This window comes from Polyodon spathula, chromosome 16 (genome assembly GCF_017654505.1).
Source record: "Polyodon spathula isolate WHYD16114869_AA chromosome 16, ASM1765450v1, whole genome shotgun sequence".
Classification (NCBI taxonomy): domain Eukaryota; kingdom Metazoa; phylum Chordata; class Actinopteri; order Acipenseriformes; family Polyodontidae; genus Polyodon; species Polyodon spathula.
In genome coordinates, this window is record NC_054549.1 from 23,609,914 (window position 1) to 23,629,154 (window position 19,241).

Below are 19,241 nucleotides of genomic sequence, written 5' to 3' on the forward strand. Positions count from 1 at the left end.
AAAATTATAGAAAATGGTTATTATTCCCCACAAACTTTGCTTTTGTGACCAGGACAGTAATAGTTCAAAATATCACTATTTCCAATGGGAAAATGGGCAAATGTGTGTCTTTTCGTTCACATAAAGTCAGAAAAAAAACAACATATGAATCCAAATTAACATGTATTTATACTAAAATAATACAAAGATGACTACAAAAGATTTAGAAGTGAGTAAATACAGTATAATTGTAAATCTCGAAAAACTACTCGCTTCTAAATCTCCTGGTCACAAAAGCAAAGTTTGTGGGGAATAATAGTAACCATTTTCTATAATTTTGAGGCATAAGCAATTAGGAAATAACACTTACTTACTACCCAGGAACAAAAATTGTGTTACATAGTGTTATTAAACATTCAATAGCACTGAGTTTAGAAATACTAAAACTTTTCAATTCCAACCAGAAGCGTTTTTCAATAGCTTTTCAATAGCTACAGTTGAAGACATTGAAAAAGACTTATTGTCAGAACATTTGTCGTTTGAGAGTAATAATTTATTGTAGCTGTAAACCTGTACTGAATTTGTATTTAACATAATGTATGTTCAGTTCTACAGTGTGTATGTAATGTGATTTGCTCATTTAGCTCCACTTATGTACCTAGCTTTGAAAATAACCTCCCTAGTGACTGAAATTAGTAGGAAATGATTTGCTTTCATTTACTGAAAATACAGTTTCCCAGGATAGTCTCTAAAACTTCAATATGTAGCCCCTAATTTTAAATTGTTGATAAATACTTCAATTTTCTTCTGGGTTAAGCCTTACAATCCCATGTACAAGGTCTTGTCCAGTATATCTACAGCAGTGAATAATCATTCCTGTCTGGAAGCTTGAGAATCACGTTGCATGTGGTCTATGGAATCACAGCTACTGGAAGGGTGGCACTTGGACACTTGCTCTGTATGAACTGCTGCATCTTACATAGGGGTTGCGCAAGACTAAACTTGGGATAATGTTGGGTTGTAGTAATTCTTTCTAAATTATTTAATAGTGAACAGTTTAATAATTGCAGACACACAGTAGGGGGAAGGTCTGACTACAAGTTTGTAGGTCCTTTAAATTGAGTGATGCATATTTTGTTTTGTCCCCCCCCCCCCCCCCCCCCCCCCCCCCCCCGGTGCTAAATCACTAGCCGTCACCCTCTGGTGTGTCTCTTATAGCAGCGTGTTTCACTGCTCAATTCATTGTGACCTTATTGTTTTCTTGTTTCTTTTCTAAGAAGGATTCCAAGGAGTTGTACCTTAACATTCCATATGTGTTGAGATTCTTGGTTGGAAAAAAAAGTGAAAAAATATCTATATACACACAGTATATGTAAATAAATTGCTGTAATTCAGTAGTCTATGCTGTATGTTACCAGAATGACTTGTATCAATGACCGCAGTTACTTCTGGTTACCTGTCAATGTCAGCCCCTCTTCGGTGTGTTTTGATTATGTAGTAGTTTAGGCAGAGAACCTGTAAAAAATAAACTAACTTATTTGAATTGTTAATTAGTTTGCATCCATTTCAGACATATTTGTATATACAGGTGAAAAATGTACGTAGGTGATTTCTGTGTATTTGTGAAGGTGCGGTGTATCTTAATTTTGATGTCTTTTTCCAATACTTGTGTTGGGAGTTCCCTTGTGAAGCCTTTTCTAGTCCAAAAGTATCAGAGTAAATATTGTAATCTGGACTTGGGAAGGATGTGTTTTAATTCAGCTGGATTTCTTGACTATTTTGCCGTTTATGATCACCTTCAAAAAGAGTGTTTGAATGACAATCCTATAATAAAATTACTTCACACTGATATTTAATTTGTTCTTTTTGTTAGTGTGTGTTTGCTGAAAGTACTGAACAAGCATTGACGGGTCAGATGACCTCTTTGTAAATTCTTTTTTGACAAAAAGAATCTCATAAGTTTATGGTAAGTACAAACTAAGCAGTTTGCTTTTATTGATATACAAAAAATGGCTAATGTGTCCTTGTTAAAATTATCTTCAAATTACTTCAGTAGAAAGTACACAATTGTTGGGATTTTGAGGGAAAAAACAAAACTTCATCTTTGTATTTTCCTGTTCAGCTTCTAATAGGTGTGTAGCCTTCTGCAGTCTGTTAAACCAATTTAATTGCTAGTATTCAGTAAAATATTAACTTTTAGTAAACTGAAACACATTTTATGGTAGTCTTTCTGTTTTGTGTATTTAAATAATATAACTTTAAATCCAGAAACTTGCAGAGCTCTGATTTTTAAAGGAAGGCAGTTGCATTTGACTTTCTTAAATTCCTAAAAGTTTTGAAATGTTGCTTTTGATCAGAATCATCCACAAACTATGAATAGGGGCTTTCTCTAGTGGTAAAGACACTGTGTGGAGTGCAGGATGCCCCCTATAGCCTGAAGGTTGCCGGTTTGAGTCCAGGCTCATGGCGCACCAGTGATCCCTGTGGATTGGCCTCGCACCTGTGGGCCTGCCTGCAAGTTGTCCAGAGCTGTGTGGTCCTGAGGTGGCTGCATGGCAGGCCTGCTGAGTGAAAAGAAGCGGACGGCTGACGGCCCATGTTTCGGAGGACTCGTGTGTCCATCTTCATTTCTCCCGAGTCAGCATGAGGATGGCAACAGTGGGCCGGGTTGAAATAAAAAATAATTGGGCATTTCAGATTGGGGAGAAAATCTGAAAAAAATAATGGCTGATTCCAAATTGAAAAAAAAAATTATATATACATATGATTTAATAAAATGGCATGCTTGTTAATTTCAACCCCTACATTTCTAGATTGACTGTGAATGAGTTTCTCTTTGTTCACTGTGGTTCTGAAACACTAATTTACTGAGAAACAGTGAATGCAGATAAAATGTATGAAAAGAACAGACTGTCCTCTCTGCTTCTGTTCACGAGATGGGGAGTTTGTGTGGCCTTGCGATATACCCCTTACCGACAACATTGGTATTGAAACATGTCATGATCATCCGATCTACAATCCAAAGCCTTTTACTGCAATCCTGATTTGTAAGTCTTGTCTGCCTAAAATCACTGAATCACACTGTAGTAAGTCTGACACCATTTTCTTCATGTTATCAAAGCATTTGATGACTACTAGATAAATTTGACAGCAGGCCAAATGACCTGCGGGCAACCGCAGATAGGGCTACTTGCAATACCCCCCTCCCCACCCCAGAAAAATTAGCCCTAAAAATGTGTTGCAGTATAGTGCATGCATGGCATACCAGCTCATCAATAAGACAGCTGGTCAGGCCGGTCGCAAACAAACCAAAAAGTAAAAAAGAAGCGACAATTGTGATAGTAAGTCTTTGTAACCTCCAAATAAATTAGTAATATAACATCTGTGTTGTATCCGTTAAGAGACACATTCATTTAGTTTAACATTCCCAATATGTTGTAAGTTTAATGTAACTCAAAATGACTCCTAACAATGTAGTGCCTGGACTTTATATTGCACAGGTGAAACACAATTTCAGAGCTCGCTTTGACAACTTCAGCATTCCTAGGCAGGCACGTAATCTTTTTTTTCTATGATCTGTTTTCAATCAACCCTAATGGTGATTTCTCGTCCCATGCGAAGCAAGCAGCTCTGCAACTAGAACTAGATTTGCAGGCAGTGGCGACGCGAAGGGGGGGGGGGGGCACATCTAGTCACGTACCCCCACAGATTTCTGCCAGGGAGTGGCTTAGCCACTGTGTTACGGGGGGGGGAGAGTGCTGAAAAGATGTTCTTTTTTTGGTGGCCTCATTACGTTTCAACCAGTACCGTTTTCAATTAGTATACACGTGAACTGCCACTCACAACTGATGCACAATAAGAAATCAGGTTGCCCATTGCACCACTGATTACTCACCTTAGTTAACATTTTTATCCACTCCCGAAATAAAATCCTGGCTACGCCACTGCTGCTGGGGTTTAATATTTATAAAAATAAAAATAAATATATTTACGTTTTTCGTAAGTGGGTAGTTTATTTCAAACTTTCTACCCTTAATAACATAACCAAAGAGTGTCTGTCAGTGAAAATGTGCTAAAATGGAGCGAATTTGATGTAGCCACTGTTTGCAGGCATCGTCGCTGCTGAAAACTGAATTAACCAAGCAAATGTGGCATCATTCTGGTCCACCTGTATATGTCCAGAGAACTACGCAACCATGAAGAAGCTGGGTCTGTTTCTGCTCTCCATGTTTGCTTATTCCACAATTAATGCAATAAAGACAGATGCAGACAGACCGATGCAACCACGTGACCCAGAAACATTCCTCCTTCTAGTGGCTGTCAATCATACATGCAACGAACAACGACGCACATTTCAAATACTCTGAATGTTACATCCCCTTTGTTTTTAAAAAATCAAAATCCTCAATGTCTTTTAAGACTATTAAATGTATGTTTCCATGAGTCCAAATACTTAACATAGAACACTAATATGATCAATACCAAATATGTTTAACAGGAAACAATTATCCTTCATATATCCATTGTTATAGCAAGATTAATAATATTTATTTTAATGATGTAATAGCAGAACATCTTTTCAATCATTTGACACAACTTTCAAATAACTTTTTTTTTTTTAACAGTGTTGGAATAGAGCAGCGATCTGCCTACACCTTTTTACATTTCACAGATCAAGCACTGTCCTAGGCTTAACATAGCGTCCTTATCTGGTAGCGTAAAGCGTGGTTGAAGGTGTCCTTAAATTTTCATCAGGCGCAGGTGGTTGTGTCAATGTCAGTTGATCTGGTAGATCATTAGCAGTAACAGGTCCAGTCATGTTGTTGTCTGGCACTTTGGATCTGTGTGTTGGCACAGTGTATGTGTGGTCAGACATCTCATGTTGGTGATCTTCCTTTGTGCCAAGCAAGTGGCGACCATTACGACGGTAAGTGTGTCCATCTGTGGTACGGACATAGTATGACATGTTAGTGGTGGCTGGTTTCATGACAATAGCTGGTTTCCAAAGACCGTTGTCTTGCTGGATCCTGCCTGAAGCTTCAGAATGTAACATTGGGAGTAGTTTGGCAGCTTTGTCGTAGTAATGTTTTTGATGTAGCTGTCATTGTTCACGTTTTGCTTGAGTCAGTTCATAGCTGACTACTTCAGGCTATAGTTGCTTGTCAGTGGTAGGCAATATGGAGTCGCGGGTGATTTGAAGTTGTCAACTGGGGTGTTGCGATACTCCAGCAAACTGAGGTATGGGTCCTTTTTCTCTGCTTTTGCTTTGTCCAGCAGGTGTTTTGCAACCTGAACTGTTTTCTCTGCAAGACCATTGCTTTGTGTGTAGTAAACATTGTGATGTGCTGAAAATCTCAACTAGTGGCGAAGTCGGTAAAATCCTTTGAGCTGTACTGGGGACCATTTTCTGAGATGACTTTCTCAGGAATGCCGTGTCGAGCAAAAGCTGCTTTTGTGTTGCCGAGTTTCTCCACTTCAAAGTATCTACTGTAGTAGACGATGGTTACAATGTAGTCTTCATTATTCCACATGAACAGATCAGTGGCAACGACTTGACATGGTCTGTGAGGTATGATTCCAGTATTCAGCAACACTGGGTGGGCAGATTTTCCTTGAAGGTGGCCATCATTCCATTATGACCTTCTTCAGTGTGGTCATCTGGGCATCATTGTTTGTTGCTTCTTGGATTTCGGACATTTTTTGTCACTGACCGGCAGGGTGTGTAGGACAGTGTGAACCTGTATATCCATGCCTTCATTCAGGCTGTTTGTCCTGGTAGACAATTGACTTCCTTGACAGAGTCTCTGCTACTGGTATGTCTTTCCCTGGCCGTTGAGTGATGGTGATGTCATACCTCTGTAGCTGGAGAATCATTCTTTGAAGCCTAGGGGGAGCTGTTGCAAGAGGTTTCCTCACGATGGATTCGAAAGGTTTGTGGTCTTACTCCACAGTGACCTGACGACCGTATTGGTGGAATCGTTTGCATCCAAATAGAATGGCATATAGCTCCTTCTCTGGTTGTGCATAGTTTTCTTCAGTGGTTGTGAGTGACTTTGAAGCACAAGCAACTGACTTGCCTTCCTGTAGCAGTACAGCACCAAGTCCACTCTTCGACGCATCCACTTGTAGGTTCAACTCTTTGTTGGGGTCAAAGTAAGCAAGTACAGGACCTGGTTCACCTGTGATCATATTTTGGAAAGCAAGATCATGCTGATTATCCTATATGAATTCATTGGTTTGCTTGAGCAATTGGTACAGTGATGCATTGACATCTGAAAGATGAGGTGCAAATCTGGCAAAGTAATTAACCATCCCAAGTATTGTTTCAAGCTCTGCATGGTTCCGAGGTGGGTGCATATTTTTGATGACATTGACTTTTTCTGGAACTGTAGCAATGATCCCCGACTTCTCCACGTTACTCAGTTCTTGTTTCAGGCGACTTCGGAGGGCATGCTGAACTCTTCTCGGTGGATACACAACAGGAGTGGCTGCTGGATCAAGGTGAATAGTGCATTCGCCTGGAAATAGTCCTATTCCTTTAAATACATCAGCACATTCAGCTATTGCTGCATTTGCTTCACTTTCTGGTGAGGTCACAGACAGCACTAGCTTTATGAGATCAAGGTCAAGGCATGCTTTCAGCCCTAAGACTGGTGGTGCTTGGGTATTTACAATGTTGAACTCCAGCTTCAATATAGTCTCTTTGTAACTACATTCTAACTCACAGGTGTCTTTTACTCCAAGCTGCTCTCCTCTGTAACCTGTAAGGCATCGCTTAGTACATTCCAATTGCCTTTCTGGACAGATGTTGCGGTATTTGCACTCTGGTATTACATTTACCTGTGCACCAGAATCAAGTTTGAATTCCATGTTATATGCATTTGGCCCTATTTGAATTTTATTCATTTTATGGCATTTTATGGCACATGGAGCTGCCACTATTCACTCTTGATGTTTGTTTATGGAAGCTTTGCTTTGGAGCTGTGTGTTTACTCTGATACTTTCTCACTACATGTACATGTCCCTCATTTGCCTGCATGCTACTCGTGCTGTTGGTAACCTTGGTTTTTAGCTGAGCCTGTGCTATCTTGTGAGACCTCGCTATGTCTATAGCCTTCTCCAAGGTAAGCTCTGGTCCTTGGTTTAACAACTTTACCTGAACTCTCGGCGAATTGATAGCAAACACAATGCGGTCTCTGAGCATTTCCTCACTATGTGGGTAGCCACAGTCCTTAACCAGCAATTTAACTTCAGTCACAAAGTGTTCAAACGTTTCAGAGGCTCCCTGCGTCTTTTCGTGAAATTTGTATCTGGCAAAAATCTGATTAGCTTTAGGCGTAACATATGCTTCAAATTTCTAATATGTTTTCAGTACCTTTGTATTTACTACAGTGATGTTCCAGGTGTTGTATATGTCCCTCCCTTTTTCACCGATCCAAAGTAGTAGGTAGCTGCATTTCTCCTCCTCAGCTATCTTCTTAAGTGGGCCTGAGAACATGAGCTCCCCATGTTATTTAAATCTATTCCATGAATCCGGGAGATTACTTGAATCCCAGTCCAGTCTCAGTACAGAACTCAAGAATATCAGACACCACCCCAACACACCCCCCTGGGCTTTGCTGAAAAGTTTCAGATACCTCTCCTCACTGGTCAACGCTTTCCACAATGCTGAATTCTTCATACAGTGCATCCATGTCAATCTCTTCAAAATTGCACGCCTGAACACCATCACAAAATTCTTCAAAAGTTACAGCATTTGCAAGGGCTAAGTTGGACACTTTGTTGTGAAAGTTGTTTTCAAACAAGTCATGTCTGTCACTATCGCTCTTTCGATAAAAATTAAAAAGTAACTTTCACATTTTCCTGCCACATTTGGTGTTAATTGCTTCAGTCTGCCATTCACCACGAACCCAAAAACTTGTCCCGAATCCTTCTCTCCAGTTTCCTATTCATGTCACTCATCGGCTCATACACTGAGAGGACGCTGAACGACTTGGCCTATAAAGCTTCGATACAGTCCGTGAATAGTTTCAGAGCGTGGCTGAGATAGAGAAAGTAGAGCTCAGCCACTTCATTAGCAATCCCCTCATCCCCGAAGCATTTCCTTAGTATTTTGGGGCACTATTTCTCACCTAAACTCTGAAAGTAGTTTGAGGTTTCCACATTTCAACAATCTGTCAATAGCTAGCAGCAGAGAAAGCCACCTGGTCACAACATGCCTCAACAGATTGCACTCCTCCACTTCAACGAATTCACAAAACTCCCTGAACTGCTGTTCTGCTCACAGAAATGCTAGTGAGCATATGTCTTGAGAATGATGTTTTCTGCATTGGTTTCCGACAGCGTACCTTGTTGAATTGTGCAAAATATGTGCCAACAGTTGGCTGCAAGAATGTCCTTTTGAGCACCTTTCAGTTTTTGGTAAACTCTGTTATGTCTTCTGTAAAGAACACTTGCGTAGTCAGCTGAATAAGCAGAAAAAAGATCACTTGCTTTAATGTAATCCAAGTGCTTCTGTAGGAATATGGCACGAGAACATTCTCGCTTAGTGCTTTTGCCTTTGTTTTCCCACACGTCAGGTCTTTTGCCACGGAGGAGTCATTGTAGATTTCTTTATCAACTTTTACGCAGTCGACTCTTCTATAAGACTGGTGGTGCTTCACGGCATGGTAGACCTTACAAAGCTCAGCAGCAGTCACTTTGTCTTTTTGAGGCAACGCTGATGATTTAAAAAAAGAGCTCAGTGATGAAGTTCCTGCACTTCGAGTTCAATTTGTGCTATTCTGACAAAACGTGCTGATTCAGATCTCCCTTTCCTCGGTGGCTGACATCAATATCACATCGGCACAAGCTGCAGAATGCATGATACTTTCCCTTCCTGCTTTTTGATATGCAATCATATTCTTTTGACTATTCTGAACTGAACGACGTCATTCACTTGGGCATTTTGAATTGAGTGTGTGAATTTGAAACTGGTGAAGAAAACGGCTCTATGTTACACACCTCACGCAACATACGTAATGTAAGGGCGTCATAAGGACGCACACACGGATAGGATGTTTGGGGGCAGTCACAGGACCAATATAATTGCAAGATTAAATAAATGACACATACAGTACCAGTCAAAAGTTTGAGTACACCTGCTTGAAACCAGGTTTTTCATGATTATCTATGCTTTCAACTGTATAAACTTGTCTATAAACACTTAATATTTCATTATATGATACGTGTACTTGTATAAGCTGATAATCATGAGTGAATTGCATTCAAAAATGTAATTTTTGAATGAAAATGTAAATCTTGTCAATTTCAATGAAATGGTCACCCAAAGCAAGGGGATTTCATTCTGAAGCCCAAGTCAGTTCAAAGTCTGAAATGTGTATAACACGGTGTTAGAACACTGGCCTAAGTATAAAAGTGTCTTTGTTAGATGTTCTCTAGTGAACTAGCATGTTACCTAATGAACCTTTTATCACCAATTATTGTTAACAGGTGAGGGCCCATGATTATTATAAATATAGGTAGCATAGGCACAAGTTTGTCATTCCTGAATGTAAGGGAGCAGAAAATGGCATAATACACTCAGTTAAGCAAAGAAAAAAGACAGTCTGTAATTACTTTTAGAAATTAAGGTCAATCTTTAAAACAAATCGCAAGAACTTTGCAAGTGTCTGTAACTGCTGTGGCCAAGACCATCAAACAATTTGCAGAAACTGGCACTCATGAGGACTGAACAAGGTCAGGCAGGCCAAGGGTGACCTCAGAATCAGAGAACAAGTTCATTCGAGTCACAAGTATGCGAAACTGGCGATTAACTGCCCCTGAAATACAAGCTCAGCTAAATGCTACTAGAAGTACAGATGTTTCAACATCAACTGTTCAGAGGAGATTGCGTGAAGCTGGCCTAACTGGAAGAATTGCTGCAAAGAAACCATTAAGAGTGCAGAATAAGAGGAAGAGACTTGCCTGGGCCAAAAAACACAGAAACTGGATGTTTGAGGAGTGGAAGTCGGCAGAAGTTGATGTTAGTAGCTTATTGATCCAAGAATCTCATCAAGCAGCTTCTTGAAGGAATCCAGAGCATCAGCTTCAACAACATTACTGGGGAGTTGATTCCAGACCCTCACGATTCTCTGTGTAAAAAAGTGCCTCCTATTTTCTGTTCTGAATGCCCCTTTGTCTAATCTCCATTTGTGACCCCTGGTCCTTGTTTCTTTTTTCAGGTCGACACATTGTCAATACCTTTTAGAATTTTGAATGCTTGAATTAGGTCGCCGCATAGTCTTCTTTGTTCAAGACTGAATAGATTCAATTCTTTTAGTCTGTCTGCATATGACATGCCTTTTAAACCCGGAATAATTCTGGTCGCTCTTCTTTGCACTCTTTCTAGAGCAGAAATATCCTTTTTGTAGCAAGGTGACCAGAACTGAACACAGTATGCAAGATGAGGTCTTACTAATGCATTGTACAGTTTTAACATTACTTCACTTGATTTAAATGGCAAAGGGTAGCTATTTTGATGAATCCAAGATTTAGAGACCATTTTCAATTTTCTTGAACATTGCTTTGATATTCCTTATGTTTTGTTTTGTATATTGTAACATGTGTTTTCATTTTCAAGTATTTACAGAAACGTACACTACGTAAAACATTGTCAATTATGAAAAAAAACCTAGTTTCCAGCAAGTGTACTCAAACTTTTGACTGGTACTGTATATTAACCAATTTAGACAAACAATATAACGTTCAATTGTGGTTCTTAGAGGCTGGATGTTTAAAAAAAAATATCCCGTCTGGTGCTGTATCAGTACCGGACAGGGGACATTCACATTCTATCACATTCTGCGTTACTGTCTAAAGTGCTATTTGACGCTGGTGTTTTGTAACTTAACTGTATCCCGTTAAGAATGCCCACGAAGAATTTGACAGACAGCATACAATGTCAGTTTATCAGCCGAAATAATTATTGGTTGTTAGCTGTTTTTGGAAATTATTTATCCTGTGATTACATAATGCCCAGACACACACAGGTTTGTGAGAGATATTAAGACAGGTGATTTTTCAAAGAACCTATGGTGCATGCAAGTGGATTATGAAAATCGTGATAATAAACGGGGTATGATAATAAGCGAGGTGATATAAAACGGGATCATCTGTACTTTGGAATCGATTTTTCAAAACCCTAAAGTTTCTGCTTACTGCAAGAAATGATGGTCATATGGTGAAGGTCACATACCAGCCCCCTTTGTGGTAATATTAACAATAAACACAGCCCTTTAGGAGGGCCGGCATTTGCCGACCACTGCTTTAGATTATGTTCCCCAATTCATTTTATTATTCATATTGGGCATTGATTATGTCTGTCTAGAAAGAGAAATACAAACTAAAAACTACTGTCTTGGCGGTTTTATCCCTACAGGTTTCTATTGTATTGTGTCCATCATTATAATCGTTGCTTAATGCATACCTTACATTTGCTTCGTGGTAATCACAGCTACACATAAATTCATTACAATTGTGGTAAGAGTGGGGCAAAGCTTCCCGACTACAGATTACTGCAAATGCTATTTCAAACAAAGAACAACAACTAGTTATTTATTAATTTATTATTTTATTTAATTATTTATTTAAAAATAAATAAATAAATAGACTTTGAAATATACCTACTTACATTTTCCTCGCAGACGCGCTCCGGGTGCAAGTACAGTGCTGACATGTCATTTCCTAAAATTATATTAAGCGAGGTTTCGGGTAAATATATAAGGAAAAAAGGCAGTATATATTTTAGCACTAGTACAACAAGAACACGTACGGAATTAAAATGAATGGACTATAGAATAATAATTGTTTTGCAACAATTTAATTGGTTTAAAAGCAAACAAGATTATCCCTAAACTATTGTTCACAGAAAATAAATATAAAAAGAGAATTTGCACAAAACCTGCCGCGAAGCCCTGTCGCTGCTGATTGGTTGTCTTTACGCACTTTGCAAAGGGAGCCTCGTCTTCCAGATTATCATCATATATTCTGTGTGCTTTTGAAGGCGTGGATTTCCAGAACAACTTTCTTGTTGAAGGCTGTCAAAAGAGGAGGAGCGGGTGCTATCCTACTCTACATCTTGAAGGGAAGTGTCAGCGAGGATAGAGGAAGTGTGACTAAAGAGCTAATTGTAATGCAAAGCTGAGACTCCCCTTTTTCATTACTCAAAGCTAAAGGATTGTTTACTAGGAACTGGACGTTACAGACAGGGTAAATATATTTTATATCCTTTTTCTGTTTGTCTTATTCAAAAGTCGAAACAAACACTACGTTTCTGTTTGGGACACGGGCACTGTTTTCCATTCTGCAGAATTGTTTTTGGTTTGAAATGTTAATCATTTACCGATGTCGACCGTGTCCCTTAATATTTAAAATAATAGCTCTTAAGTGTTCGACCGGAAGCCAGTAATATACTCCCGAACCCTAACTTTTGCCTTGACCCCACATAGGTCTACTATTTGACAAAAAACTACCGCTACTGTATCATAGACGACTAGCGACGACTGCAGGGCGGATATTCAGCATTGAGCAGGGAAATGAACTGCTGCAGTAGGAGCATTGTAAAGAACATGTTGTAAAACAACTGTTTAGTATAAAAAATATAGAACAGAGCGCAGTGTGTACCAGACATTAAGACAATAACTCGGACAACAGCGCTACTAGTTCTTAAAGTTTTAGAATAACGTGTTTTCTTTAAACATCTCTGAATGTACAATAATAATATTGAGCCATTCTTCTCCCTCCACGTTCACCTCAGGAGGGAACAACGCATCCCAGGTGTTGTTGAAACTCAGTTTATACATTACTAGTCCCACACAACCTTTCACCTGACACATCACCTTTGATTGAAATACCTCCGCCACTTACCTGTCCCAATTCTACAACATAAGTAGCGGGCTGCAGATACTAAAGAGACGTGACAGGATGGAGATAAACGGGACTAAAAGAGAACCAAGAAGGAAACCAGAGACGTCACTTAGTGTGCTTTGGACTTGTTTTTATTTTATTATTTTGTCACAGTGTGAGTAGCACTACACTGGTAAAGCAGCATGCTTTTACCTGCCCAGAGTATAGTCCTGGCTTAATGAACAGTGCCTTCGAGAACCTGCCCAGTGTAGTGTCCCGGCTAATATCCCGCAGCACTGAAGAGCAACGCTACAGTATTGAAAAGAAACAAAAAAAAAAAAAAAAAAAAAAAAAAAAAGTGAAATAAAGGAACCATAACTGAATCAGCTCGAACTTGACCGAAACGAAAAAAAAAACAAAAAAAAAAAACGCACCCACAAAAAACCCACAAAGGCGTCTATTAGGTGGGCTGTGAATATCCTACAAACTGTCTCCCAGAGAAAGGTAGACTTACATTTAATGTACTTTCTAAGGACGAGCTGAACAGTCTCGTCGAGTTCTCTGGGAATTTTATGCATTATTATTATTATTATTATTATTATTATTATTATTATTATTATTATTATTATTATTTTGTTTCAAAAGAAAAAAAAAAAAAAAAAAAAACCGGTCTGTCGACACCTTCAGATGCGCACGCGTTGTTATCGAATCGCTTTTTGAATGACCCACCATATGATACAAAATCGTTTTTACGCGTTACATTGCGCAATGTTGTAATGAGCGCAACCCCCACCCCCCCCCCCCCCCCCCCCCCCCCCCCCCCCCAAAAAAGAAAACTGTGATAATTTTTTTAGGGAGTCAGTCCCGTGTTTTGCTCGTAAAACGCGCATTCTGAGACAGACTTATATGTCTATATTAAATAATTCTGTAAGACTTATTCGATATAATATATATAATATCTATATATATATATATATATATATATATATATTAAATTGATGTTCTTTTAAATAAAACACTTAAATATTTACTTTTTACAAACTATTTTCTTGTGCGTAGTGATATTTTCTGTTATTGGAAAGGTTTATGTTTTTTTGTTTTTTTTTTAATGTGCTGTGTTAATTTAAATAGGAAATACATCTAACAATTGAATAACAGTTTTATATGAGCATTAAGGCATTCCAGGGGATGGGTTGACGTGCTATAGCCACATACTTAAGGTACGACGCCCAGAGGAGTGCCATTAACCCTTAAGCGTGTGGTTATAGCATTTCAACCCACCCCTTGTCATGCCTTGGTGCTTCAATGGCTCAGTCAGCATCCCCTGTGGGATGGCGATTGTGGAATGTAATGATGTGATATATGCATATGTACATAGTGACCATATGGCTCTGTGTTCAACGGGACAGTTTAGGATAGTTAAGGCTTTTCAACTCGCAATTCTGGTAAACATAGTCCTGCTTCACTTAAAGGTATGAATGGTACCTGAGACAGGTAAAATGTACCAGAATACATTGGGTTGCGAGTTGAAAAGCCTGAACTGTCCCGCTGAACACATAGCCACCTTATGTTAGAGAATAGGGCTGCAACGATACCCAAATGTCACAATATGGTACTGTTGCGATATGCAGGTCTCGGTGCAATACGGTCCTGATGCTCTGTTTGTATGATGAGTGATAAGACCTGTCTGCATGTTTACATAGAGAAACTTACTCAAAAGTGATACATTAATACATCCTGTATTCAGGGCCCGATTAACGCATAGGCACACTAGGCATGTGCTCAAAGAGCTGGCTCCTTTTGCACAGCGGCATCGGCGCTATGCTTTAGTGCAAGAGGTCCTGGGTTCACACCCACCCTCTGCCTGTGTTTGGATTGCCTCGCCCTGTGTGATGCACCTACTTGCTAGGTTACTTACCGGAACCCTGGTTCCCTGGAAGACGACCACCACTTACATTGGTATGGGATATTCCTGCCCTTCGGGTAGGTGTTGCTGAACTCTCTATACCAGAGCTGCCGAAAGGCCCCTTCCCGTGATGACGCACTCGGTCCCGCCTACCGAGGGAATAAAATCGTCACAGGAAGATCCTCCTCTTTTTCCATCAAACCCATGAGGGCGACTGCAGCGACCTCGCGGGTGGTGGTCGTCTTCTCTTTCAGGGAACCAGGGTTACTGTAAGTAACCTAACGTTCCCTTTCAATTCGAAGACAACCACCACTTACATTGGTATGGGGTAACGTATACCAAAGCCGTCGCGAGGGAGAAGGAACGGCAGCACATGAGGGATGCACAACACTGACTAACCCAGAGGTTAGTGGTGAGAACTGATACCTTCAACAGAGATGCCAGGTTCTGAAAGTGGAAAATAGTAGCACTTGCCATAAAAAAATAGTATCACCTGACCAGTAAAAAAAAAAAAATGACCTGGAGAGCGAGGCGGTATTTTTTTTTTCATGATCAGGTGCTGCTAGCACCTTCAAATTAAAAAGGAAAAGCGCACTTTCTGTGCTCTGTACTAATGGGAACATGAAAGTATGTGTCCCTTAAGTCCACGGTGGTGAACCAGTCGCTTAGCTGGACGAACTGGAGGTGACGGTGCTTCAGCACTCGAAACCTCCTTTCTTTTAAGAGCCTCGTTTAGGAGCCTCAGGTCTAAGATGGGGCAAAAGCCGCCGTCTTTCTTGGGTACCAGAAAGTACCTCGAGTAGTACCCCTCTCCGTGGGAGACGGGGTCTACGAGACAAGTGGCTCGCTTGCACAGCAAGGCAGCCACTTCTTTCTGAAGTACCGAGGCTTGTAGAGGGTCTGTCACAAAAATGTTTGTTACACCTTTAAAGGGAGGAGGTCCCAAGCGAAACTGAAGTGCATAGCTGTTTTGCACGGTGGCGAGCACCCAGGAGTCTGACCCCCTTTTCACACTGGGAACACTAGTAAGTGTACCGATTACGGTACACTTGCCAAGTGTGCTCAGGGCTTTTCAGGCGTAACATCCTCAAATTGTTTCTCTGAGTACAGTTGGAAATGTACTGAGAACACTTCCATCTTTTCAAGTGTACCAAGAACACTTCCCTTTCACATCACACATCTGCAATTGTACTGAGACCACAAGAAAATCATATGATCTCCTTGAAGTGAATTCTGGGAAGTTCTAGAGCCATGGAGAAAATTATGGAGAAAGTCCTGATTTTGTATGCTGCACTTCTGTGGTGTTTTGTAATAGGGATAAACAAACACAAACAAAGGCAAAGGTTAGGGTTAGGGTTAGGGCTAGGGACATGTGAAGAAATGCCTAATATTTCTACAGTTGCAGAAGAGGCAATGGAGTGCTTTTCTTCATCTCCATGGAGTGACATCTTCAACAAAAATTTCAAGGTATGCTACAAAGATGTTAATAATACTGTATATACAATTGGTCCTCAGATTCTTCTGGTTTAGTTCCGACTGAGTTATCAGTTACTGAGCTGAATACTTATCAGCCCTATCTTCACCAGTATCAGAGCTGAAAACATAATAATAATAATTAAAAAAAAAAAAACTCTAAATAAGAGCTCAGTTGGAAAAAAACCATTTGATGGCAGCCATATCTCTATTGTTGCATCTACTGAAAATAAAACTGATTACTATAATAGAAACAGTGATCAACCACACCTTTACAAGGTGTGGTTGATCACCGTTACAGATTTTGGGATATAATAGTTGGCTGGCCAGGAAAAGTCCACGATGCACAAGTATTTGTCAGTTCCTCTCTATATAAATTGGGGCAAGATGGTAGCCTATTCCCAAATGTGACAGAGAATTTCAATGGGATTAATGTCCCTATCACTGTAATTGGTGATGCAGCATACCCCTGCCATGAAAAGAAAAGAATGGCTGTAAAATGTGCCTTTGGCCGACTTAAGGGGTGCTGGAGATGTCTATTGGAGATGTGTAATTAACAAACAAAAACATCTCCAATATGCCATATAGTATAATGTGAAAATGAAACATATGTTTAGATAAAAAAAAATTGTGCAATAACCTTAAAGCCTAATAAAAACTTTTTTTTTTTTTTTTTTATAACTTTGATGCACTTTATAAAGCTGTCTTGCTGTAAAAATATGTATCACCAATATTAAAAACTATGTTGACCTACTAAACTGAAGATATTTGGAAAATCAGTACTACCATCAATACTACCATCCTATCTTACGCATTCATTTAAACAGGTAAACTTTTAACTTCAAAGCTATCAACAACAAAAAAAAAAAAAAAAACACTTCAACAGCTCTGAAAAAAAGAGCTTACAGAACAGTTTCACGCTTACAGTAGTGGCTATATATTTGTCAATCATATTACATATAGGAGCAATAAGGAGCACATCTAAAAAATATATAGATCTTTATATCTAGAAAATTTCCATCTAAACATCTTAAAGATATACATATATATATATATATGAATATATATATATATTATTATGTATATTATCTAGTGATATATGTATTGTGTGTGTCCCCAGTAAAAAAGTTTTTTTCTCGTGATACAATTTCTGTTGCTAATACTGAATATTTTACATAACTTTCAAAACTTACAAAACATCTTCATAGTCATTAGTGCGGATGCTACTCAGCAATGTATAAAATGAGGAGTCACCATGATTTGTGCCCTCCATTTCCACAACATTTTGCTATAATTGTTCTGACTCAGTGCAAGTTTTAGCAACATGTGTGTGACTGTCTGGTCAGAGGGTGTGGCTGTGATTGCAGTGTAGTGTATCCAGATGAGGAACTAGGAATGAGATTGTAAACAGACTCCACAGGCTGTCTTCCTGAAGTGCTTGAACCAGTGGATATCATGCTTGCGAACATTTTCATCATTTGTCTGGCATGCTTCAACTCTCGCTGATGCCTCCTCTCCAGTTTCCAGCTCTCGCTGTGCTGCCAGGTCTAGAGTTTGAAAGAACATTGATCTCTCTTCTTTGTGAGAATCAATGAAGGACTGCATAATATTTTTTTCCTCTGCGTTCCTACTTTTTTCTGAAGTTTCTCAGCACCTGGAATTTTCATTTGCCTTCTGGTCTTGCAAGGAGGTGAGCTGGGGTTTGATGATGGTGAGCTCGTAGACAATTCAGATGTTGGTCTTTTTCTCAGATTTTCAAAATGTTGGTCATCCTCATCGTCATCTCCATTGGTCTCTGCGTTATCATTTGTCTGAAAAAAGAACAAAGCATATATGTTATTCATTATTATTTAATGATAGGGACATATCATATCAGATGAGGAGCGACTGCGGGCATGTCCGATAGGGGTCTCTGGGACAGGTCATCTGGGGCGCCCTGAGCCACTGGCGATCTGGCCATAGAGGACGCGGAGCTCACCCTTTTGGCTCTCTCTAACCAGGCTTCCTTCAGTCGGGCTGAAGGGCAGAAGAGCAGTGCCTACGCAACTAGCGCAACGTGCACCACGTGCACTGTTTACACTGAACATCCCAAGCACCATGCGTACCAGGTACCATACACTACGTGAACTGCGTACCGTGTGTAGTCGCACTAGAGTGGTAGGTATCAGCACGTGTGCACACATGCACTGTGCGAACTGAGCACCGCACACACAGAGTACTGAGGGCACTAAGTGCACCACGTATCATGCAGCGTTGCTGTGCACTACCACTGAGGCGCTGGGCACCATGTGTCGCTTATACTAAGCACCTGTGCCCCAAGATAATAATATCACAGGCTATGCATGCGCCACAGTACTGCAGCACCAGGGAGGCCGCTACACAATATGCCTACTCTAACCACATGGTCAACACACACACCTGGTCAGCGCATAGCGTTTAACATGGTGAAAAATAGTATACTGTTTGTTTACAAGGCCCCACTCACCGAGGTGGCGGGTCTGTGCAGCCGGCAGGGTCTACTCGACAGCGGGGATATGGCAAGGCCTAGCCCCGTGGAGGAGAGCACGGTTAGGAAGGTCACTCAACCAAGGGGCTACGGCAAGGCCTAGCCACGAGGAGGACATGTGTATTCACAGGAGAAAGAAAGGAGAGAGAGGGTACACTGTCTACAAGGCCCGACTGACCGAGGTGGCAGGCCTGTGTGGCCAGCAGGGTCTACTCGACAGCAGGCATACGGCAAGGCCTAGCGAAGTGGAGGAGAGCACGGCTGGGAGGTCACTTGACATCGGGGATACAGCAAGGCCTAGCCACGAGGAGGACACTTGTACTCTCAAGAAGAAAAGACAAGGTAAGACTTTCAGCACAAATGCAAGGAAAATACAACCAACTCGACTTGAGAAGCTTTTTCCTTATCCACACTCAGCTAAACACAGAGGTCTTACCTTACCATCTTGAGTGGGAAAAAAAGGAGGATCCTCCTATGAGTGATGGTTTTATT